Source organism: Colobus angolensis, unplaced genomic scaffold, assembly GCF_000951035.1.
Source record: "Colobus angolensis palliatus isolate OR3802 unplaced genomic scaffold, Cang.pa_1.0 Scaffold198, whole genome shotgun sequence".
Lineage (NCBI taxonomy): Eukaryota > Metazoa > Chordata > Mammalia > Primates > Cercopithecidae > Colobus > Colobus angolensis.
In genome coordinates this window covers 6343488-6370544 of record NW_012115132.1, presented here as the reverse complement: position 1 = coordinate 6370544, position 27057 = coordinate 6343488, and the positions used below count along the sequence as shown (strand labels likewise).

Here is a 27057-nt window from a genome sequence, read left to right as displayed (position 1 = left end):
AAAGAATTTAAAGAATCAAGCAAGTGATAGCAAAATAAAAGGAGGGTCAAATCTTGGGCCTAGAGCAAACTAGATAGCTTCCATATGAACAACATATACAGTTCAGTTTTGAAAGAACATATGTGTTTGCTCATTGGTTTAGGGGAAAAAAAAAAACACTTGAATCCTGTCTACTCCATATATACAGATCAAAATCAGATTGCTTAAGTGAACTATAAAATGCAAGAGAACATTGTTTATCCAATTCACAAACCCAAGAATCACTGAAGAAGTTTAGATGTTTTCTGTTTCTTCAAATTCCAGGGCAATACTTCAATGGTAGATCGCTTTTTTTGCAAACTGCTTCAAACTTCGTAAACTCAATGTCAGATCCTGTTCTTTCCTATCCATTTCTATTTAATTTGCTCTCTCTGAATTGACTGTTCCCAAATTTTTTTAAAGTATTTTTGAACTTCTTAAATCTTGTTGAGTTTTAAATGTCATCACCTTCAAACAACTTCCACCAAATAAATCTCTTATTAAAATCACATCAAACTAATCCAAGATGATCACTTCTATTAGCATATGCTTCAGAGCACAAAAGCCCATTAATAGTCATCTGGACACTAGAACTAACCGAAAGCCCTCTGAGATAAAATGCACACTATTTAGATATCCTATTTCAAAGGTTTTGATGCTAGCCCAAACACATTTTATTAGGCTTTTATTTCATCTTGCTATGTTCTCTAGATTTCAAATATCTCATTTCAAATGCACTTGTCTAGGTAAAAGGAGATAGTGTGGTAAGTAATAATGTTCTATTTGCCTAAATGAATCTTCCTATATCCAAATACATGTTAGAGAAAAAAATTCATTAACCACTGTACTTTTATAAGAAAATTACAAAACTATTTTTTCAAAGACTTTAGGCTATAGTCACAATGACATTGTAGGATATATCTGGAAAAAAAAAAAAAAGAATGCACCTATTTCACTAACTAGGGAAACTAAAATAGAGCAAGAATACATCATGGAGTCTCAAATGGCAAGGGGAAATGATTATTTTTCCTTTCATAACTGGTGAGAGGCAAACATATTAAAATCCCTGATTTGAATAAGACCACAATTTCACTGTGCAAATTGAGAAATGTTACCATTTGTTTCCCTAAAGAAAAGTAGTTTTTCCTTTTGTTTTCCTCTCAAACACACACACACACATACACAATTAAAATATCTGCAATGACAACTGTTGATTCACACAGGTCAATCTGACTTTACATTTGCACACAAGTCAATTTCAACTTCATCCCTACTTCTCTGTTAAACTTAGAATATTTCAACTGGTCTCTGGGCAAAGAGCCAAGCACAGCACTTAAGTTCAAAAAGAGTAGCTCATCGAAGATTATAAATGTTTCTATTTATCTTGATGGTTATGATGTGAATTGACATTTTATTGTACGTAAATTAGATTTTCACTCATAACAAAAATAATGAGTGCTGTGCTTTGTAGGAATGCCTTTGACTATGTTCCCAGCATTTGCTGAAAACTATCACTGAATAGTAAAGGTAGTTTAATTTTTTAATGTATTAATGTTGCTTTTCTCTGTTTTCCAACCTGTTAATCAATAGAAAAGAAAATCTCAATTATTAACTCAATCCACCAATATAACTAACAGCTTTCTTAGTTCTCCCTTAAGAAATCTGTGTCAATCACTGCAAATCCATTTGGTAAACTGACATACATAAACAGTGTAGTGAATCTAATAGACACTTACCATAAAGAAAACATACTGCAATTAGAATGCTCGTTGTCTTCACAGCACCAGTAAGCCAAGTATATTCAGCAAAGTATATTCAGTATTTAATACTACTACTAGTAGTATTAAAAGTGCCAAATCTAATATAAGATTAAAAACGATGTTGTGAAGACATACTGAAAACGTATACCTGTAATGTACTCTGTATGTGTGCATATGCATGTGTGTGTATCTCTAAAATGAAGAGAAGTAAGTTTGTGCCTCCATATGCAATAGTTCTTCCTCATAAAACTAGGAAATAACTCACAAAGCACTATGCTCACCCTTACTGTACCACAGGGAGCAGCTTAAATGGCCTGCACCCATCTGAGGACCAATGGACTAAGGACAACCATAGATGTATCCAACAGATAACACAAACATTACAATGAACCAGTTAATCCATTCAGGTAACAAAAACGATTTAGAAATTTGGTACAAAATACAAAATTTGGTTTAGATACCACCCTATTTCGTGCCAAATACTTATTTTAACCTAATTAGCATCATTTTTCCCTCTGACAAAAACAAATTACAAACACACACACACACACAGGAGTCATTTTCTCTCTTTTGTTAAGTACGGAGAAATTTTCCAAAGAAAATTGATCTTAAAAAATATATATATATATATATATCTGAAAGCAACTTCTCATGGTAAGACTAAATCACTTTTTCCTGACTTCTAGGATATGAAAAGCTTTATGTATGGGTAAAAAAAGTAAACATAGAATCCGTTCATAATTTGGAGTTGGATAAGTAACAGGTTTAGAAAGCTTCAACTATAAGAACATTTTTGAAGAAACATTATGGTATTTCAGAACATTCTGCCATGCTCACCACAAGTTTAGCTAAGCTCTGCCTGGGATTTAAATATGGTAACTGTTTAAAGATAGACGACAAGAAACCCAAGACTTATCTCTACACTCTTCCCATAATATTAGCTTCAAAAAAAGAAAATAAAAGGAGATTCCTTGGTCAAATTAAGTTTAATGGAAACTGTATAATACATATCCCTCCCAGAGATCCACAATGTACATTAGCGATTACAGCTCTAAGAAGTCCTAGGGATTGGAGAGGGTGACATCTGTTCAATTTGGACTGAAATTTCCCAATCTCATTTGACTTTATGTCACATAGTGCCATTTAGCCAACAGAACTAATGTTCTGCTGAACACAGTGGGAAAGGCCACTCTGAGACAGTAATGTCCAAGGAAGAAATTTAACCAAGATTTTAAAGCATGCATAGTTAAGGGGAAAAAAAAAACAGTATTCCTTCATTAATTTGGCAAAAAGACTAAGATGTTTTTTTATGAAGTGGGCTATTTTGAAGAATTTGTTTTTTTTTTTTTTTGGTTTTTTTTCCTCGAGAAGAGCTATCTATATTGAAAGAAGATCAAGGTGTATCATGATTAAAGATTTAGAAATAGAATATTTTTTGAAAGAATGTGTAGTGGAAGAGCATTACAGATAGAACATTGGATTTTAAAAAGGGAACGGATAAAACATCTATGTACAATAAAATCCCAGGTGTCAAAATTATACATTCATAAACATATGTGGATATAAACTCAATGTTGTCTTTGAGCTAAATCGATTATACAGATATCACTGCATAAAGAAGCTCTATTTTTACAACTGTTGTTGCCAATGCTGTCCAGCTACTGTGATCAATTTAAAATCTTCTATGCTAAATTTGTCGTTATTTTATAATAACTTAAATTTTATCTGATTAAAATTGAGTCAGGAACCAAGATAGGGCAAAGGCTTTTAATTAAATATGGAACGTGGAAAGACCCAGGATTGCACTGAGGCATCTTCAGTTCATATAGTTACAATCAGTAGTTCTCAAATGCTTGCAGATAACTCAGATCTAACCCACATGCTCCTCCCTGGTTATTAATAAATCCTTTCTTCCCCACTCCACTCAGTCTGTGTCCCCAGATCCACCTGTCCTAACAATGAAGGACAGAAAACCAATGCCTGGGGTCACAATCAGTAAACACATGTCTAGTACAGACCCTACCTTACCCTTGAAAATCCCGAGCAGATCCCATAGCTTCATGGGCTTTTGAATTTTATTTTATCATTATTGCATTATCTTACCCCCAAAGATTAAAACAAAAGATCAGAAAGAAGAAATAAAATAAAAAATAGGTTAGGCAGATGTCAAAGTAAATCTGAAACAGGTGATTAATCTTAAATTAATTGTAAACACAAAGCCAGATAGACTGGTGAGATTCAAGCCTGAGAGGATGACCACGAGTTCCTTCTGGACCCATCCCACACAGCCTCTATTTTACACATTCACATATGAGAGGAAGAATCATGACGTGATATACATGTGTAGTACTAGAGAATTCAGGCAGAAATTAGCTCACTTGTTAAGTATTTTGTATAGGCAATCTAGTCAATCTTCACTTTCAAATTCAATATAAACTTAAGAATCTATCTAAGCATACACAGACACACACACACACACCTTTAGAAAAGATTTTCACCATCTGCACCCCAATTATTAATTTCTCCATCAATCTTGTTGTGGATACCCGTCATAACAGAGTAAGGGAATACACACACACACATATAATTCCAGATTCGGGTATTTTACAAATAATTATGTCAGAGTTTAATTGGATGTTGAAAGAAACCAAAAGTCAGAGGTAGATTTTTTTAAGGCCTATGATCTTCAATGTTGATACATATTCTAACCTGAATTTTTAGCTAATAACAAAAATATTTCATATTCTTATTATATGAGCCAGGAACTGTGCCAAGAGTGCATTATCTCCTTTGATTTTAATTTGGATGAACAATTCTTCAAGTACTATTATCATTCACAGTTTACAGATAATGCAGCTAAGACATGGAGAAGTTAAGTCACTTGCCTAGACACAGACCTAGCACATGAACAAGTTGGGTCTGAAGGAATCTAAAGACCACTGCATTTCCCAATGCATTTCTCATAAACACTTTAACAACAGTTAACCAATGCAAAAAGTGATAACATTTTAAGAAACTTACAAGAGAACACAATCTACAAGATGCCATGTTACAAAGGCTGCTATCAGACGTATTTGTCTGCCTCTATAGTTATGTCAAGTAAATGAATATACAATCTTCCCAATATTCTCACAGACTACCAGATTTTCCTAACTTTTGAATCTGCCTCATAATGCCTAACACATCACCAACATTAACAAACTACATGTCTCTAAAATGGATTCACTTCTACAAAGCCCTCTACAATTTTCATAAGTGCATATCTTCTCTTGAGGTACTTGCCACTTCACACGAAATTATGTGTTTATGTTTTAGGCTACCGGTCTAGACTGTGAAACCCTTCAAACCAGAAAATATACTATGAGTCATATTATTATTGTTAATTCAAAATAATAGATATCCATTCATCTATGGGATAGTAACCAAAATATGGATATATAATAATTTATATATATATAGCTACATCTCATCAGTGATCTCAAGTTTTTTCCAGGTGCAACACACCTGAGGCTCATTTCCATCATTAGCACTGGCAGACTCTGATGGTGACTATTGCAGAGGAATAAAGTATAAGGGATTATTGGCACAAGGGACATGCGAGTTTTTAAAAAGTCAAGTGATACTATTATGCCCTTCCTCACAGTGACAGGCCTATGACAGAGCAGGCACTTATTCTTATTGGATGGATGGATAGATGGATGTTGACACACTTGGAAATTTCTACATATTGCTTTTGTCTTCAAGAAAAGTCTGGATCTCTTGATATTAAATAGGCTCAGGAAACTAACAGCTAGAAAAAATGCTAAAGTTGTCTCAACAACATAATAACAAACCAAATCAAGACATCCAGGGAATCAAGGCATTAATTTTCTCCTTATTTAGGCTGAAAAAAGAATCAGATATCATAGCTCTAGATCCATAGGCACAGATCAAAAAATGCACAAGTCATGAGAAATAAGAACTATTGAATTTACTTTTTTAATGGTAAATCACAACCATGTTGGTTTGATTTGGATTCCATAAATGTTTGTATAACTTTACACATCAAAAATATCTGTAGACTGATTACACAGAGGAAAGCTCATTAAAAACTGGCACAGTCTCTATATAGTGATAACTCTATAATAAGGGTATAGTAATCAGTAAAATGAATTTGTATGTTTATATATTTGGATGATTATGTATCTTTTATACATGAACATCATATGGTATGTAATAGGTTTATTAAATATATAATGTTTACTACAAATATATGCATTTGTATATATATGTTTTATTTACAAATTTTTCATTCTGTATTCTGCAACACTCCAAAATTCAAAATATACTGTACAAGTAGCATAATACATAAAAAATAGTTTATCTTTTAAGAGAATAGCCTGGAACATAAAAAGAATACAGAAAAGCCTCAAACATCTGGATTAGACTCCAAGAAACTTAAAACATTCAGAAGGACAAAAAACCAGAAGTTTAATTTTAAAATGCGTGTACACACACACACACACACCAATTCTCACAGTATTACTTCCTGAATTTCTCAAACTGGAAACAACCTAAATCTGTAACAGCAGTAGAATAGAGTTTTTAAAGTTGTGGTATACGATTACAAAATACAATACCTGTTCATACAACAGAATATTACGCTACAATATAAATGAACAAACTATATACAACATGAATGAATTTTACAAACATGATGCTGATTGTGACATGCCAGACACAAACCAACGTATGCTTTCAATGTATACAAACACGTGCAAAGTTCAAAAACAAGTAGAACTATCTAATGTGTTTAGCAGTCAGGAGAGTGACTGAGAAAGAGAGATCAGGAAGAGCACAAAGGGCTTCTAGAGAACTGGCAACATTGTATTTCTTGACATGAGTGATAGTTACACAGGTGTGTTTGTTTTGTAATAATTCATTGAGCTACAGACTTAAGATCTGTGCACTTTTCAGCTAGAGTTTAAGAGTGTGTGTGCGATTTTTCAGTGAAACAGCAGTTGCTCTGCAGAGAGCATGGAGTAATACATTGAGAAGAAACCTTTGAGCTGCAATATTTTGATGAGCAAATCAAGCAATCCAATGGAGTGGAATGGGTCATTGACGCCTCAGGCTGAATTATAGGGGAGAAAGGGCCAGGATGTGCTCTAGCAGGCAAACAGGTGGTAAAAGAAGGAAGAGAAGAGAAATTGAAGAGAAAATAAAGTGTTCTGAACAAATGGGATTTAAAAGGGTGAGGAGTTTGAAAAGAGAGAAGAAGGGCAAAAACAAGAGCAGAAAGCAACAGACACCCTAACAGGAGTGAAGATAATCAGAGACAGGGAAACAGAAGAGAGAATAAGAACTCTGTATGTGATTCTGCCGGTGGTGGTGGTGGTGGTGGTGGAAAGGCAGGCACAGACACACATCTGTAGATATTAAATGTTCCATGAGGATGCACTATCTATCTTGATTATATGACAAAGATAAGCTACGTAAAGGTGGAAGAGAACTAACATTTCTTGAGTACTTATTATGTACCAGCCATTTGCTTACTGGCTCACATAATTTCCGCAGTTGGTTTTCACCAAAAGCCTGCTAGTTATTTAGTAGTCCTATTTGACAAATGAGGAAACTGGAATTGAAAGGGGGTTAAGGAAACTGCTTACCCAAGAAGACATGAGGGAACAGATGAAAGAGAGCAAATAAAACAATACTGTGTTTTTATCAGAGAATTAATGTATCTAAAATTCTGAATATTTTTATAAGGCTGAATAAATGTTGTGTTTAAATGAAGTGTGTGCTAGATTCTACCTTCATCTAAGGTGGTTGCTGTAAATCTATGTAATACCAGAAGACCGAGGTATCCCATCTCACTAACAGAATAATGATGAGTGGTTTCTTATTTTGCATAAAAAAGATAAGTTAATAGGTAAAATACCATCAGTTTTAAACTTTATACCTGGTTAATATTTTCTTAAGACTTTGGCTTCTAGTGTCAAAAGGCTTCTAATGTGTACTAGTAACTAACCAAAAAAAACAAAAAGGCAGCACACAAATGTGTTAACAAGAAAACTTGAAAATCTTATTCCTTAAAACTGTCTCATGTGGCATTTAGTCTTTGTTTTGTAGGTATACACAGATATAATACAATCACATTTTATTGTACATAATTTCCCCCATCTTTGTATGATATGATAATTTAACACTATTCCATGGAGTTTCTCAGACAGAACCACAAAGTCCAAGACTACAGTCACCTAAACAAGCTTGAGAACTTTGGGTTTAAGTAAAGTAATAATTAGTTGTCCGACCCCCAATCTACGAATGCTTTACATGTTCTAGAAATCAAAGCATGATTAATGCTTTACATGCTTTACTGCTCTCTACAGGAAATAAGCCTACACACGGATAGAAAAGGATGTTTGTGAAAGAAGCAACATATTACCCAGGAAAAAGCAGCACTCTATAGCATTATTTAAAATTCATCACATCCATTAGTCCTTTCAACTTTTTGCAAGACAGCATTTCATAGTAACAGTTTTACCTGATTATTTCAAAAGCAAATTCTGACAGATTTCACCTGAACAGTACTGGTATCTGGTGGTATTACCACCATCTTTATACCTGCTAATGACACCATGTTTACTGAGCCTGCAAACCAGGGTGCTATTCAGAAAATACAATACTGTTACTTAAACGACTTCGTAAAAGAGTTAACATATCATGAGAATACCAAACAGTACTTTTAGTCTTGTTGTAACATTAAGAATGCCCTGCTTTAACATCAAAATAGAACAAGTTATATTAAGTGTGAGACATTATGGCAGTCATTAAGAAAGACAATTGCAGCCTACTAAGTGTTTACCATCCTCCTAGGGTAAAAAAAAAAGAAAAAAGGAAAGACAAGACAGGTTGTTGTAGGTCCCAAAATATCCTGCCCTGGTTTACTGAAATAAAAGTGGAATTCTCCTTCATGAAGTATCACCAATGTAGTCCAAATGAGCTAAAATAATAGATGGACCCTGGCAGGTAATACACGTAGTCCAGGGTATGAACAGTGAAAAAACCACATGAAATACCTTGGAGAGTACTAACCAGTTAAAAGATAGCACTGTTGAAGAATATTTTCTGACGACCAGAATACTGCTTGAGAGATGACTGCTATAGTCTTTGATGCAATAAGTTAGAATAAAGTTAGTCATGTCAAAAGTTCTATACTTTATTCATTTGGGCATCTATCACTTCCCTTTCTTGAAAACTCTGCAAATAATTCTCCAAACAAGCTGATACAAGATTTTTTTTTCCAGACACCAAGGTCAAAGGTATCTGCTGGCATCAGCACTCATTTAGCACTAAATCCTATTTTTGGGCAAATATTACAAACCGACCAAGTGATATGATAACTGATGCTCACAAGTCAAAACTCACGTAACATTTATTCATTCAACATAGTTTCTGAGGGCCGACTATGTGTCAGGCATTGAGTAAAGTGTTGAGTAAGGTGTTGAGGATACAACCGTGAACAAGGCAGAGAAGAAACTTACCCTGAGTGAGGTTATAGTCTACCTGGAGAAAAGAAATAAACAAACAAGGAAGAGCAGTGACTGATGCCAGTTTGGTATAACAACAAGGGGTCTGGGGGTAAAAAGGAAGCACACAAACTAGGATAGGAAAAACCAGCCAGGTGAAAAGAGAGGATTGAGTGGTTCCAACAGAAGAAACGGCAGAAGACCTGGGAAAGGCCCGAATGAAGAAAGAATGTGGCTTCTTAAGGGAACCGAGAGAAGTTCAGTGGTATTAGCAATTTCTGTGGTGTTTGGTTACATTTTTCAGTTCTATGAAAAAAAAGATTAACACATAAATATTGTAGAAAATTTCTGTTTTCCTGAAAATATTACATAATAATGTATCATATGTATTCATAAAAGTTTACATCAAGATTTCATACAAAATGTTTACTACTGCATTATGGATAGTTTTTCTACATAATCATGTCAAGTAAAAAAGCATTACTGAAATGACATAAATTTTTTACTTAAAATGTTGTCTCTGATTTTGATGCATTTTTTCATTGTCTGATGAGATAATGCCAATAGTCCTGTTTTTTTAAATCATCAGGAATTAAATACAACCATGTAAATATAATCATTATATTCTATATATTTACATATTAACATATATGTACATACATAGAATTTACTTTAAATTGATCTCTTCCTAAAAGCTTAATAATCTGACTATGAAGCACAAGATGACACATTTAATTTCCAATAGGGTTCCTGTTTACCGTGCCACAGATGCTGAGGCATTGATGGCTTTAAAAGTCACTCTTGTCCATCAGGCTAGAAAATAAAGTACCAACGCTACACCAAATGTCATACACATAATTAATTTATTCATAACTATGTATTTATTGGGCATATAATATGTTTAAATTCGAAGAGAGAATTATTGTTCTGTAAGAAGCTAGCTACCTTTGTTAAAGAAACAAGGCTCACATTAAACATTTCAGTAATAATACAGGAAGAGACATGATTTAGCACCAAAATGAGCAGTGCAAACAGCAAATTCCCTTGAAAGTAATCAGTTAAGTACTTCGCTGGGCATAGTGACTCACGCCTGTAACCCCAACACTTTGGGAGCCCGAGGAGGGAGGATAGCTTGAGGCCAAGAGTTCAAGACCAGCCTGGCCAACATGGTGAAACCCCGTCTCTACCAAAAATACAAAAAATAGCTGGGTGTGGTGGTGGGTGCCTGTAATCTCAGCTACTTGGGAGCCTCAGGCAGGAGAATCGCTTGAACCCGGGAGGTGGAGGTTGCAGTGAGCTGAGATTGCACCACCACACTCCAGCCTGGGCAACAGAGTGAGACTCTGTCAAAAAAAAAAAAAAAAGTAATCAGTAAGTACCAACAGTTTGCTATCTTTTATTAATATTTCTATTGTTTCTTTCATTCATAATAAAATAACCAATGTGGTCAATGGCAGAGGAAACAGTTAATAGAGATGAGAGTGAAGATTATCCTGAGAGAGAAATAAGAATTGCACAGCTACAGGGGACAGAAAAGGGGATTCCAGCAAACAGGAGTAAAAGAAACAAAAGGCTGCTAACAATATTAACATATGCCGAGAAACAGAGAAGAATCTAGGTTTAAAACAAATGGCTCACATGGAAGACGTGGTTGCCAAGGTTAATAAGATAGAATCTTGAATCCCAGTTGATGACGCTGGACCACTTGCAGAAAGCAGGAAGCCACTTGAAGTTTCTAAAAAGAAGAGATCAGGAAAACTAAACTAGATGTGGTGTGACGTGCAGACTGAAGAAGGGAAAAGTAGAAAATGAAGAAAAGTTATGGGTTTCAAAATAAATCTTCAACTCTGATCATAAAAAGAAGTGGAATTTTTAAAACTTCAGAAATATCGCACAGGTTCAGATAAAAAGATGGGCTGACTGATAGACACACGTGAGACATTAACGATACTGGATTTTTCCAGAATTTATGTGCTGTGATCATCTTTATACAGCTATATCGGGGTTATGACTATCAATATTTATTTATCTGTTACATTATTTGTATTCTTGCCTGGACAGTGTTCTTTTGTTGTCATTCATATTGATATTCTCACACCTTAGTACAGTATCCCATAAATGAGTAGGTGCTGCTTAATGAGTATTTGCTGCATGAACTTATTGAAGTTATTCATGTTTACTGAACAAGCTTCATGAAACTTACCGAAAAGACAAAAATAGAGCTGAGCAACTCACTAACTTAGCTCTTGACACCCATCTGTTTGTTTCCACGGACTGCCTGACTGTACTTAGTGTTTTATTCTAGCCCCGTTTATCCTGATCCATTATAATTCTTAAGTTCTTACACCTGCAGCATTTTATCAGGTTTTCCAAATTATTTAAAAACATAAATATAGGCTTTCCAAAATGAGCCAGATTTTCTCAGTCCCACTGGGAGTTTTCCCAGAACTTGGTTAAAATTCTATTATGATCCCCACTAGTACATCTCATGTAAAGCAGTAGCTAAAATAAGGGCCAGGAAGGCTTCAACAGAACACACCTCTTTATTTCAAGTAAGATCTATAAAAACAGAGACTTGACAGACCTCAGATTTAGGTGCTAAAGGTTGATCTAAAATTTCCATTTTACGCCAAATCTCGCTCGTAATCACTCAAGTCTCCCAGTGACTCGCCATCCAGACGGAGTTTGTTTTTGAAGTAGGAACGCTATAAAGTCAGGGTACTTTTCCACAGAGGTTAGTAATCTTTGTGTCTATTCCAAAACAATTCCGCTAAGACTCTGCCGTGGAGAGCACCAAGACATGAGTGCAATGAAAAAAATAGTTTGATTTGTGAATTTGTGTTAAGGTCATGAAGGTACATTTAGGCACAAGCCAACACTGCCTTTAAGGCAAAAAAAATTGACGTTGTTCTCAAATGTGAGGTGATAGACCTCACGAAAAAGGTGTGGGCAGAGATCTCCTTGTAGCTCCAAAAGCAAATCCTGGCAAAACTACCCCTTTGCCAAAGTTGGACAGGATACAGAGAGAACTACACACACTTACGCACAATTTTACACATACACTCAGGAAAGACACAGATTCAAAGGATTATGCAAGCACATTAACCAAAACCAACAGTGGTTTTGGCCGGGTTTTAACCCTCTTCTTTGAGCTTACTCACATCTTCACTTTCTTAATCCCCACAATAATACGTATAACTGGCCTATTTTACAAAGTTGTTTTTTTTTTTAAGTGACTAAACAGAAAAGAGAGTACAAATTAAATGAATAAGATAATGCACACTGAAATAGACTGCAAATGCAATGTGCTATAATTTCTTGTATTCCTCCTATCCTTTCCCCATTAGACTATAAACTGCTAACAGGTAGCACACGAAGTGGCCACTCTATATATACTGAAAGAAGATGCCAGCACCCATTGGGAGAAAAAGGTATTTTCTGCACAGGTAAATTCAATCACTAGATGATATTTATTTATTTATTTATTTTTGAAACAGGGTCTTGCTCTGTTGTTCCAGCTAGAGTACAGTGGCATGATCATGGCTCATTGCAGCCTTGACCTTCCAGACTCAGGCAATTCTCCTGCTTCAGCCTCCCAAGTATCTGGGACAACAGGCATGTACTAACATTCCGGGTTAATTGAATTTTATATATTGTTGTAGAGATGAGGTCTCCCTGTGTTGCTTAGGCTGGTCTCAAACTCTTAGGCTCAAGCCATCCTGCCACCTTGGCCTTCCAGAGTGCTGGGATTACAGGCATGAGCCACAATGTCCAGCAGTCAATCATTATATGATTACAAAATGCAGGCAGCCAAACAATTTTGGGTGGAAGGATAAAAGGAAATTTGACCAGATTTCCCTTGTTTTCACTTTTAAAAGTCACTGACTCGTATGTTTTAAGATCAATGTTTCTCTTAAACAGCTTGTACACTAAAAATACAGTATAAATCAAACAGCGGCCGGGCGTGGTGGTTCACGTCTGTAATCCCAGCATTTTGGAAGGCCAAGTCGGTGGACCACTTGAGTCCAGGAGTTGGAGACCAGCCTGGGTGACATGGTGAAACTCAATCTCTACAAAACAAAATTAGCCGGGCATGGTGGTACATGCCTATAGTTCCAGGTACTCCAGAAGCTGAGACAGGAGGATTGCTTGAGCCTGGGAGGCAGAGGTTGCAGTGAGGTGAGATAGTGCCACTGCACTCCAGCTTGGGCAACAGAGTAAGACCCCATCTCAAAAATAAATAAATAAATAAATAGTCAAAAAGTGGTAGTAGAATGTCGGTTGCCTGCTTATGTCACTTCATGAGGACACTCCATATAAGACTAATGTCTCTTTTGACAAACTGAGAGACCTTAACTTCTTAAAGTAGTCAATACTCGGTAGTAGTTACATATATTATTGACAGTATAGTAAATGTACAGTATGTTACAGTATTAGCAACACATACTTTCACAGTATCAAAACACCTTAATTCCATAATCTGAATCCAGAGAAAGTCTTAAGAAACATTAAAACATAATTTAAGCATCAACTTTATACTTGATAATTTCAAAAATTTCCAAGAAAAAAAACTCTATAAAAGGCACTTTGCAGAAATTCCTCGTGAAGGATTATTAATTTTATGTACCTCTTTCTACCTGAACCTGGTTTCTCCTAATATCCATCTATATGTTAATTGGTAAAAGAGATACAAGTTCATTGTGGGAATGATAAAACAATATCCTCTGAATTTGATAACGATTATCTTTTCTTTCATGATGGAAAACACGCATTTCCTTAAATCACTGAAGGAAATAACATCCTCTTCCTATTCTACAATGCCTCCCCATGCCTGCCTTTAGGAGTCTTTGCAGCCACAAAATGACGAGCATGGAGTTTTAAGCTTTTAAAAGACAAAGGTCTACTGTTCAAAAGTGCTATCTGTCATTGTTGTTCATGTTCACAGGAATAAGCAAATCATAGTGCTAATATGAACACGCATAAAACAGTAGGTCTTTGGGAAAAACCCTGGAAATGAATTGCTGCTAACTAACATACCTACAGTACGAGTATGTGTTCCAAAGGACTGAAAGCAATACAACTTTACCTCATTTTCTCAACTCCTTAGGTTTCCGTAAGTGTTGAAGGACGTAGTCTATGTTCAAATTAGGAGAGGCTATTGGTTAGAGGTAAACTCACGTATTAAAAACTAAGTTTTGGACAATTACAGTTCAAGATGCAACACTCTCATTTATACCCACTCTCCCTTATATAACAGGGAAGCCTCTGAAATTCAGAGTCTGACAACAGAACTTCTACATTTATTCAGGTATTTAGGAGCCAGCATGTCAGAAGCAATTCAATTGCTTAAACCTGATTTTACTACCTCACTTGGGGGTGGGGAGGTGTTGCAGGGAACAGTCTGGATTCATATGTATCAAGTTTTCTGTTTTGGAATATAACTTAAAATATTTTTGAAGAAATATGGTAAAGTGATTATCCTTCTGGAACTAGATACACCGACACTGTCACATTAACTCACAGCTTGTTAAATACTGTGCAATCTTTCTATAACATTCTTTGTTATGAGACTAGAATCAGCATATGGGAATTGCTCTTTTCCTGCTAAACTGAAGTCATTACTAACTACTCATCTGTGACATGTACTCTTTCTTGTAACCAGGGATTTTAGCTTCACAAAATTTAGAAACTGCCGCATTGTTTCTTGGCATTGCTTTCAAATGTGACATCATTTAAATTTTGGAATACTCCGTTTTAGCAAATACACTAGTGGGTGCCAGGTTAAAAGATGACTGTCCAAAAAGGGGCAGCAGGGTCTCTGTAGGGAACAACCACAGATTATTCTTTCAATCTATACCATCCCACGCCTTTCACCAGAGGCACACTGAATTACAATGAGCTCAATAAATACATTTCAAAATGGGTTATCAAATTACCAGCCTATAGCAATGGCTTCCCGTCACTGAAGATCTATATTGAAAAACAACTGTGACATGGAAATGAAAACTCCATTTTCATTTGGGAGGCCAGAGCGGGTAGATCACCTGAGGTCAGGAGTTCGAGGCCACCCTGGCCAACATGGTGAAACCCCATCTCTACTAAAAATACAAAAACTTAGCTGAGCATGATGGCATGCGCCTGTAGTCCCAGCTACTCGGGAGGCTGAGGCGGGAGGATTGCTTGAACCTGGGAGGTGGAGGTTGCAGTGACCCTAGATTGCACCACTGCACTCCAGCCTGAGTGATAGAGTAAGACTCCGTCTCAAAAACAAAACAAAACTCCATTTTCAGTTTTCCTAATTTCCAAAGTCTACAATATATGTGTAATCCCAGCACTTTGGGGGACTGAGATGGGAAGAATTCCTTGAGGCCAGGAGTTCAGGACCAGCCTAGGAAATATAGCAAGACTCCATCTTTACAAAAAATTAGAAAATTAGCCAGGCATGATGGCTTGTGCCTGTAGTCCCAGCTCTTTAGGAGGCTGAGGCTGGAAGAGCCCTTGAGCCCAAGAGTTCAAGGCTACAGTGAGCTATGATCGCACCACAGCACACCAGCCTGGGCAACACAGCAAGACCCTGTCTCAAAAAAAAAAAAAGAAAACATATATATATATATATACACACACACACACACATTCACTTATTAAAAACACTATATACATACACAGTCGTATGTACGATATGAATACAAACAGAAACATACAGATGGACCTATTGACTCATTTATTGCTGGGCAAAATAATTATAGAGAACTGTGTTTAAATGACAAAAATGACAGAAAATCACTATTATTCACACCCTCTGAAAGTCTTACTTTGGAAATTTTTGTATGATTTCTAGAACTTCTTCCATTACTTAAAAACTTACATAACCAAAAGAGTAATTCTAATCATTTCATCAAGGCACTCTGTAAGCTTCCAGTTATGAAACTTGTGAATTTTATAATCCAAATACAATTCAATAGCAGCACCTGTCAACAAAAATTTGGAATTAGTACTCTCAGTTAGGGAAATCTTTTCTATCAAATAAAAAATAACTCCAAAGGTGCATGGTAATTTCTCCTAGAAAATATGAATGACTGTATCAGTGTTTTAAAAAAAAATGCTTTGATAACCTAACCCCAGCAAAAACATTAGTAATTTTAATCATTTTTATTATTCCCTAAAAAGACATATTTCGTTAATGTTTTTATCTCTGATATTGAAAGCATGCTTACTTCGTGGAAAAAAAAAAAAAATATATATATATATATATACAGGCACACCTCAGAGATACTATAGATTCAGTTCCAGACCACTACAATAAAGTTAATATTGCAATAAAGCAAATCACATGAATATTTTGGTTTCCCAGTACATATTAAAGCTACATTTACATTATACAATGGTCTATTAAGTGGGAGATAGTATTATGTCTAAAACATGCACTTAGTTAAAAACATTCTTTAATGCTAAAAAATACTAACAATCATCTGAGTCTTGAGCAATTTGTAATCTTTTTGCTGGTCTTGCCTCATCGTTGATGGCTGCTCAGTGGAGGTCTTTGCTGAAGGTGGGGGTGTCTATGACAATTTCTTAAAATAAGGCAACAATGAAGCTTCCCACATCAACTGACTCTTCTTTTCATGAATGATTTGTTTGTAGCATGCAATGCCATTTGACAGCATTTTACCCACGGTAGAACTTCCTTCAAAATTGGAGTCAGTCATCTCCAACACTGCTGCTGCTTTATCAACTAAGTTGATGGAATATTCTAAATCCTTTGTCATTTCGACAATGCTCACAGCATCCCCACCAGGAGTAGCTTCCATCTCAAGAAACCACTTTCTTTGCTCATCTTTAAGAAAAAGCAACACCTCATCCATTCCAGTTTTATCAGGAGATGGCAGTAATCCAGTCATATCTTCAGGCTCCACTTCTAATTCTAGTTCTCTTGCTATTTCTACCACATCTGCACTGACTTCCTCCACTAATGTCTAGAAGCCTTCCAAGTCATCCATGAGAGTCGGAATCAACTTCTTCCAAACTTTTGCTAATGCTGATGTTTTGACACCCTCCCATGAATCACGAATGTTCTTAATGATATCTTGAATGATGTATCCTTTCCAGAAAGTTTTCAACTCACTTTGTCCAGATCCACCAGAGGAATCACTGTGGCAGTTATAGCTTCATGAAATGTATGTCTTAAATAATGACTTGAATTTTGAAATTTCTCCTTGATCCAAGGACTGCAGAAGGGATGCTGTGTTAGCAGGCATGAACATAACATTCATCTCTTTGTACATCTCCATCAGTGCTTCTGGGGTGACTGTGTGCACTGTCAGTGAGCAGTAATACTTTTAAAAGAATCTTTTTCCAAGTAGTAGGTCTCAAAAGTGCACTTCAAATATTCAGTAAACCATAATGTAAACAAATGTGCTATCCTTCAGGCTTTGCTGTTCCTTTTACAGAGCACAGCCCCACAGAGTAGATTTACCATAATGATTAAGGGTTCCAGAATCTTTGGAATGCTAAATCAGCAATGGATTCTACTTTAAGTCATTAGCTGCATTAGCCCCTAACTAGTCAGCCTGTCCTTTGAAGTTTTCAATCCAGGCATTTCCTATTCCCCTCTATCTGTGAATCCCCTAGATGGCATCTTCTTCCAACAGAAATCTGTTTTGTCTCCACTGAAAATCTGTTGTTTAGTGTAGCCACCTTCATCATTGATCTTAACTAGATCTTCTGGATAATGTGCTATAGCTTCTTCATCATCACTTGTTGCTTCACCTTGTACTTTTATGTTATGGATATGACATATCTCTTTAAAACCCATGAACCAACCTCTGCTGGCTTCAAACTTTTCTTCTGCAACTTCTTTATCTCTCTCAGCTTTCACCGAATCAAACAGAGGGCCTTGCTCTGGATTAGCCTGTGCCCGAAGGGAACGTCATGGCTGGCTTCTTCTTCTCTCTAACCACTAAAACTTTCTCCATATCAGCAATAAGGCTGTTTTTGCTTTCTTATCACGTGTGTGCTCAACAGAGTGGCATTTTTAATTTCCTTCAAGCACTTTTTCTTTGCATTCACAACCTGGCCATGTGGCACAAGAGGCCTAGTTTTTGGCTTCTCTCTTTTTCAGCATGCCTTCCTCACTAAGCTTAATCATTTCTAGCTTTCGATTTAAAGTGAGAGACATGAAACCCTTCTTTTCACTTGAACACTTAGAGGCCACTGTATGGTTATCAATAGGTTGAATTTCAAAATCATTGTCTCATAGAATAGGGAGGACCAATGAGCCCCAGAGAGACAAGAGAACAGCCAGACAGTGGAGCACTGAAAACAAACACATTTATCAATTAAGTCTGCCATCTTACGTGGGCACCATTCATGGCTCCCCAAAACAATTACAATAGTGACATCAAAGATCACAGACCACCATATCAGATATAATATAATCACAATGAAAAGGTCTGAAATATAGCACGAATTTTCCAAATGTGACAAAAGAGACATAAAGTAAACACATATTTTTGAAAAAACGGTGATGACAGATTTGCCTGACACAGGGTTGCCACAAACCTCTATTTATAAAAAAGGTAACATCTACGGAGTGTAATAAATTAAAGTGTAATAAAACGAGGAATGCTTGTATATGTATATATGTATATATACACACAGACATACACACACTTAGCTTGAAATTTAGGATATGTGGTTACAACTCAGAATCACTCTGGTATAGACTACACCCTACAGTGGCTATGGAATCACACAACTTCTATTTATTATTCTCCTGCTGAAAAACTGGGTGATCTCAGTAATAACAAACCATTTTTATTAACGAAGTGCTTATGATCATGTAGGACATATCCCACGTAATCAAAATAAAACTTCTAAAATATCCAGCGAGAACCACAAAACATTATCTCTAAAATACTACTACTCAAGAAAGGTCCTGATATATTCAAAATTAAAACAACCTATTGAAAAATAAGACAGTCATTAGTTTTAGGAGGAATTGTGTGCTCACTTTGGAGAAGACGAAAAATGTCATAAAATTAATGCAAAAAAGTTACTATAAGAGGAAATCTCTTGATATCAAAATGTCACATTTCTTAATCCCATATTAAAATTAGGTGCCAATACAAATATTAAAAAAAAAGATGGCACATATCATTAAAGGCCCATAAAAGGTCATTAAGGCAAAGATGTACGATGTGAAAAAAAAATGCAAAAATACTTCTTGCAAGTGTTTCTAATTTAGACCTTGAACTCGGCACTACTGAATACTAAAGCTTATAGAAGTGAAATTCAAACATAACAGAGCTTTTGAATTTAAGGCATGTATTCTACCAAGGTATGACACTGAGCTAACCTTTTGGAATAATATAATGCCACTCTTTTCTACAATAGCTGACGGCTAGAATGCTCAGTTTGTTCCTCTCCATAAATATCCTAAATATAATTGTTAAAATTAAAAATAAGGCCTTAGAAATACTATTTTGAATAGTCTAAGCACTCCCATAGTTAATGATATACAGAAATTACAAAGATTAGAAACAGAACAATCATTATCATTATTTATAGAAATAAATATTCAGTCGTTTGACATTCACCAAACCTGTTTTACATATCTTATCTAAACTGATTCTTCTCCCAAAACCTGTGCCCAGGTACTATTACTCACAGCCTATGGGTGAGAAGACTGCACTCTAGAGAAATTACAGAATTACTTGAAGACTGGTTTTATTCCAACAGAGCCACATACAAAAAGGAAAACATAGCTACAACCTATGGGACTTCTAACCATAGCTGGACATGAGTCTATTCCAGACAGTCGCGTGTCCCAAAAGGCACTGTGATGACTGAACTTTCTTTTAATTTGTATTGTGCATTTCTGGAGAACAAATAAACTCAAAAAGAGGTCAAAGTGCTCGTTATAGAAAAATGCAAAATAAAACAAAAAGTTTAGAAAATACTGTGATCCACATTTATGACAACTGAAATAATAAGTATGCCCCCATACTCTAGGACTGGCTCCTCCAGCCATGAGAAAAATATATGGTGGACCTAAAGTCTTTATTATTTGAATATTAAAGCACAGTTTCTGGTGCTGTGCTTTCAGTACCTTTCTTCTAATAATGTAATTATTTAGCTTAGACATTTGATGGCAAACTATAGTTATTAATAATTGGTTTAGTATTATTTTTATCATGAGGTCATGGTTTTCTTTTAAACACATTACTTTCAAAAGAGTTGCCATGCTAAATCATACATTAAAGGGATTTCTTTGTAATAAAGCATCTCTAGTTTTAAATACTATAACTTATGAAATCAACTCATGTTGTCAACTGAAAAACTCTCCCCTACAGAAAGCAATACTAGAAGTTGAAGTGTTACAAATTAAAAAGAAGAATCTAAACTTCCTCATTTAAAAAAAAAAAAATATTTTAAAGTTAATGAAGGAGTCCAGAGATAAATCCTGTCACCTACAAGTTAAAATAGCCACCTCACATCCAGTTATATATCAACTATTTTCTTTACCTAATATTAGGCACACTGGAAATCTCAAGGCAAAAATGAAGCAGTTGGATACAAATTCTATGAAACAATATAGCTCAGTTATTGCAAAATATCTCTTGTGGAAAAATTTCAGAACAGCTCTACTAAAAATACTAATTTTCATGATATGGTCTTACTAATATAGACTTCTAGAAAAGGAAATTAATACACAGGGTATAAAAAGCATGCCCTTAACAAGAATTAATTTAAAAAGAAGCCTGATGATGTAAAGAAGGCAAAAACTTGATAGGGATCCACGTATAGCAACTGTCTTAAAAGTTCATAATTTAAGAAAAATACAAAGGCCTCAGTTCCCAGAATGCTAAAAATATAGTAGCCTTATATACATATATAGCCTTATCCACTCCAAAAGGCTTCATGTGTTTGTAAAACTATTACATTATAAGGTAAATTTTGATTTACTGAATATGACTTTCTTCATAGTTTCTGATTGAGAATGCATGAGACACACACTTCCATCTACTCAAGAATGTTTATGTAAGTAAACATACTTCAAAGTATCAGAAACACTTTAAGCAGCTCCTTGAAAACTCTGTATGAGAAAGTACATGACTAATTTAAAGACTAATAATACATTTTCATTAATTAAAAAAAGTACTTTATCTCAGTTTTAGTTATCTCAATAAAAAATGGGCAATTTTGTTATAGTCATTTGAGGTTATTTTTTCAGACTGTCCTTCTTTGCCTTATTCCTGGATTCATTAATAATCTAAGCCATCATTTTAAATTTTTTCGTATTTACATTAGTGCTTAATTTTAATATGTGACTTAAAAAAAATGACTTTTTGATAGCCAGAGATCTCCTCCCACAGTAAGGAACTCTCTTTTTTGCATTAATCTCATGCCTCTTACAGTTCACCCAATGATCACAGGTGAATAATAAGATTTAAGGATGAGTAACTGCTGATGAACCCAATTTGGGATCTGGCAAGAGGAAATCAGAGCGTCAAATAAAGGAGGGGCGGCAGCAAAGAGGAAGCAAAAGAGAAGACAAGAGGGAAGAGAGTTTATGGAGAGAGGAAGCCAACTTAGGAAGTGGGGAGAAGGGCAGGCTGGCCAGGGGATGCGACGCGACAGGGCAGAGGAGTGGGGAGAGGTGGGCAGGAGGCGGCCTCCACACAGCTGGCAGGGCAGGCAGCGCTGGGAGAGGGAGGAGGAGCGGGAGGCTGCGGGCACCGCGCAGCAGCCGAGGATGAGCGAGGTAACCGGAGGGAACGGGCGCACACAACTGCTTCCGCAGGACTTCCTGCGATAACACGCCCACAGCCCGGGCGCCGAGCACGCGTGGTGGCGGCCGCAGGCCCGGGGCTCCTGAGAGAGCGAACGCCAGCGACACACACGCAGCTCCTGTCGTGTCGCCACTGCCGCCTAGGCAGGGCCGCAGACAGCAGCCTCCTTCCGAGACTCGGCCAACTCACTCTCACCGTAGTTGCTCCAGAATCCGTGAAAAGAAACTGGAACGCTATTTCTGTTCCTGATCTGCCGTTCTGATTTTTTTTTTCTTCTTAAAAATAAAAGGAAAAATTTTTTTAAAGAAAATGTCCTTTATTATCATTATTATTACTACCATTTTTATTTCTCTGGCTACACTATCCATTAAAGCACACTGAGTCTTTAAAGCTCTTTCATAAAATATAAATTACTTAAAAATCTAACCGACACACTGGATAATAACTGATGCAAGTACTGTTTTAAGTCTAATCCAAACCACGCTTTCTTTTGTGTGTGTGTGTTTGTAACACACATAAGCCACCTCAGATTCAAAGCTATCAAGACCCCATGTGGAGCAGGGATAGTTACCCAGGAGTATAAATACACTAAGAAATACAAAGCCATAGGATTATCAGGACAGTACCACATCCCTGTCATTCAACAACTTCCCCTTACAAGAGGGTGCTGATCACAGACTTTTTACTGTAATGGAGCCAAGAAGAGAGAGTTACTTAAACTAATAGAGTTCTTTTTTTAACAAGAGACTGCAGATATCGCTACAGAAAGAATACTGGTTGGATGTTTCCTGAATTATTACTAAAAACATTTGTTTAAATGTCTCATATATAAAGGTGACGGCCTTATCTCTCTGACAATGAATTAGGGCCTAAGGAGAAAGCAAATTGGAACAGTGTTAACATTAAAAAGTCATCTAGTCTTTGAAATACTATTATAATACTAACTTGGAAGATGGAGCAACTCAAATCTTGTTCACCCACCAGATAAGAAACAAAGTAGAGGGAGCCTCAGCTCTTGGGGCCAGGCTGCCTGGACTGAAATCCTGACTCTGCTACTTGCTACCTGTTGTAGCCTAGGCAATTCATTATACTTTCCTGAGACCCAGTTCTCTCCATTCTATAAAATGAACATGACAGCACTTTCTACCTCAAGTGAAGACAATACACAGCAGACTGCTCAACCAATATGAACCAGGATCAGCATTTTAAGGCGGCCCCAATGGAAGACGAACCTCTTGAAACGCAGCCTTTCCCTGGGCAACCTAGCTCACCTATGGCCTGTGGTTGCGCTCACTTTTATTTAGTAATCAGTGCTTAGCTGCGCATCTACCAAGTCAGTTATTACTACACGCAGCTCATTTCTATGCAAACTGTGTCCAGCCTTTGGGCAAAGTTTGCATGCCCTCTGCTCCCTGATGTTCACAAGTGAAAACACGAAGCCCAACACATTTAATAATGTCCTCCTTCCCATCATTAAAGGGCACCATGCAGCTTTAGCAGCCAGGAAACTAGCCCAGCACACATGCTGTGCAGCTGGCAATAGAGGCATCTTCAACAGCATCCACTCCTACATACAGTCTGATAAGGAACATTTTAATGGAGCCAAAACATCCATTTCCTTCCTCTATTTCTGCATTTAGCAAACAGGAGAGCCGGACAATCATATCAGGGATTATGAAATGGCCACTAAGGCTACCAGAACAGCAGGTCTAAATTTCGCCTACTCACTTTCAACCAAAAGTATGCACTCTTTCAGTTGTGGAAAAGTACAGAGGATTTTAAAAACCCCTACTTATTAACTAGCATGTACTCTACAGTGAAACTGTTTCTACTGTTGCTTAATTTGCAAAATCAAAGCAGATACTACTTTTAAAAATCCAACTATCTCTTTCAAAGGATTTGTAAAGTTGCTTATAGACCTAAGGTGACATCAGAAAAGCATGTTGGTATAATGCAGTTAGCTAAGGTTTCTAGGAAGCTTTGGAATGTTTTGTTTTTAAAGAAGGGACAGATAAGTGCAAGTCCTACAAGTAATGAACTGTCCTAGAAGCAAAGAAATTCATTAAATAGATCTCCTTGATTTCTCCTTCATGGTCCCATGTCCATACAGATTTGGGAATGCACAATAATAGCAGGGCTTAATTTTCCAGAGCTGTTTAAAGTAATATTTAGGTGCTTAACAGAGTTAAATGTTAAATCAAAGGGACTTCCCAATTCTTAGATAAAATAATTTTTTAAGTTAAAAAAAAGAAATTCTTAAACCTCAAAATTGTTCCCAGGCTTTTAAGACGAAATTAAAAGTGATTAGTAAAAATCAAACATTCAAAGAAATCTCAGAGGCATTGTTGTTCCAACATGAAAAACGTCTCAGCAGCTATTATTCAGTTATCACTTGATTGGCTATCACTCAGGGAAACATGAATATTAAAAATATTTGAGCAAAGAAGAATACAATATCCTCTTGCTGCCATAAACCTGGGCATCTTAAAGCAACATTACCTATGGTTGTGCTCAGCTCCTAACCCTACTCATCAATATTCATGTTACATCTCCTGAGTCTAAATCACCCTTGCCCCCTCAGCATGCAAGCATTGGACCTACTTACAAGTAACTTTCATCCTGAAGCCAAGACATAAGCCATTGTCCTCAAACATCACAACACAACCTTTGGGCCTGAGAATATTCAAAACATAGATGTTAAAAAGGCACATTTCTGACTCATGACCTTAGAGCCTAATGCTGTTATCCTCAGTTAAGGACACATCATTTATCACCTTGCATCTCTGATGAGTTCATAGTGTCTCACATATAATATCAGTAAAGGACAAGGCTGCTTGTGTTCTCTTTTTCCTGTATTTTTCGAATGAATTCAGGCTTCCCCTTTGCCTTAGTTTCACTGGCACTGTTCTACTTCGCTAAATGACATTAATCGATAAAAGGCAGGATATGAAAGCATACTGCAAAATACAACATACTACGTTGCAACCAGTGGTATCCTACCTTAGGAATGATACATTAGGGCAAACATCAAGAAACATATATAACTTATGCAATACCAGGTAATATTTATTTTCTGCTGAAACCTCACAAACCAATTTCACAACTTTCTCAGTACCTGAAAGTGTATGTTGCCGGCCAAAGTGTTCTTCCCCTATGTTCCTATTTAATGCAACACTTTTGAGAACTACTGCATCCAAGTCATTTGTAAAGGGAACAAAAATGAATTAGGTATGCTCTCACTCTCCTCAGGTTCGTCATGCCCAGTAGCTTCTGGTATGAGTTATGGCTTATATGGCTTTCTATGGCTTATATGGCTTTCTAAAGCCACATATAAATGGGAGCACAAGGTGAGGATGTTTTAACCTAAATGAGTAGAGGTAGAAGAATATAGAGGCGAACATACCGAGGAACAGGTAGAATCCCTGTAGTTACGGCTGCATAGAAGGCATTTCATAAAGAGGGAAGAATATGAACAAAAGTCAGTGTGAGAATGTTCTAGGACTAGAAAGCACTACAGTAAGGATAGACACATGATGTAGTACAGATGGAACTGGTAAATTGGGGGCAAATTGAAGGGTCCTGAATGCCAAGTTAATGATGATAATCAAGTTTAAAAGCAAGTACTTATGGAGGCTGAGTTCCATATTGGAACTCAGAACCAAGTTAGGTCTAGAGGTGAAGGCTCAGAAGTTATTTCATTTGGATAAAAAGCTAAAAGCATAAAATCCTCCAAGAAAATTGCATAGATTAAGAGAACATTCAATGACAGACTAGAACAAGTGTGGCAGAGATGCAGTGCCTGGAAGCCAAGCCAGAAGAGATACTCAAGAGAATGGCTGGCAGCATCCAATTCATCTGAGAGATGCAGTCAGATGGAAAGACCATTGGGGCCTGGCTTCCATGAGGCTACTGGCGACTTCAATACAGCAATGTCAACAAACAGAGGAGCCTTGGCAGATATCGCTTAGTTGAGAAACGGAGATTCACACGAAATGAAACCCAGATTCGGGCATTCAATATTTTCTCTACTCTGAGGTTATTTTTATTTTTATGTCTGAGTAGGTTTCTCTTTTATCTGAAACAGAACAAACTCCGTATCCGACTTAAAAGCATTCTAATTAATAAATCTCAACAAGCAACGTTTTGACTTTACCATGTCACTTGCAAGTTGAAATCCATCTGGAAATAAATAAAAAGTAGCTGTTTGTTTTGTTTTACCTTGTCTTGTTCTAAACTTTCAAAGGAGCCATATTCAATACTTGTTGTTACCTAAAATCCATCCCTTGCTTAAAACTTAATCTATCTCTCAGCTTCATTAGCCATGTATAAGCTACAGAATTGCATTTGGACTTTTCCTAGATTCCAAGAATGGTCCATAATCAGTCTACAATTGGATTATAATCCAAATACCAGAAGATAATGCTATTTAACTAGCTTCTATAAAATATCCACGATAGTCTGTGTTCACAAATATGCCTCATGAGAACAATTATAAAATAGTTTAAAGAATGTCTGAAAAGGAGTTTTCCAAAGTAGGTGACTACATTAGCATAGTTGTGATTCAGGGCATTTTCAATACAGTTAAGTGTATACTGATTTATCAGGAAGGCAAATCCCTTAAGAGGTGGAAATAAACATTAAAATATAGCAACTCATCTTACTTAAACCTTATCTGGATATCACCTGTTATAAAAACCAACCAAAAAACAGTACTTTCTGATAAACAAAGCCCAGAATAAGAGCTCTGTTGCCTTATTTTGATCTGCAACGCCAAGAGTACATGAAAAGGTTCCAATCTCTCAAAGTCAAAGAAGAAAACGAGATATTTTACAGACAGGGGGAGAATTATGTAAAAAATAAATAACACTCACAAAATCATTAAGAAAAACTAAGGCTCATAAGCACTGATAGGGCTTCCTCTGGTTCTATAAGGTATACAATGAATGACAAATTATAGTTCACAGTCTGGGTGAAAAA

The 27057-nt window shown here is 36.3% G+C and overlaps 1 protein-coding gene across 2 annotated transcripts in view; it reads right to left on the bottom strand.

Annotated features, from left to right (window-relative positions):
- Positions 1–27057, bottom strand: part of TRPS1 (trichorhinophalangeal syndrome I) — a 291848-nt gene that overhangs the window by 217674 nt on the left and 47117 nt on the right. The window contains exon 2 of one of the 2 annotated variants that reach the window (XM_011941095.1): positions 10928–11024. The exons of the other annotated variant lie outside the window; for it this stretch is intronic. The gene's annotated coding sequence lies outside the window, so the exon portion shown is untranslated. The remainder of the gene's footprint in view (positions 1–10927; positions 11025–27057) is intronic. 2 annotated transcript variants of the gene reach the window in all.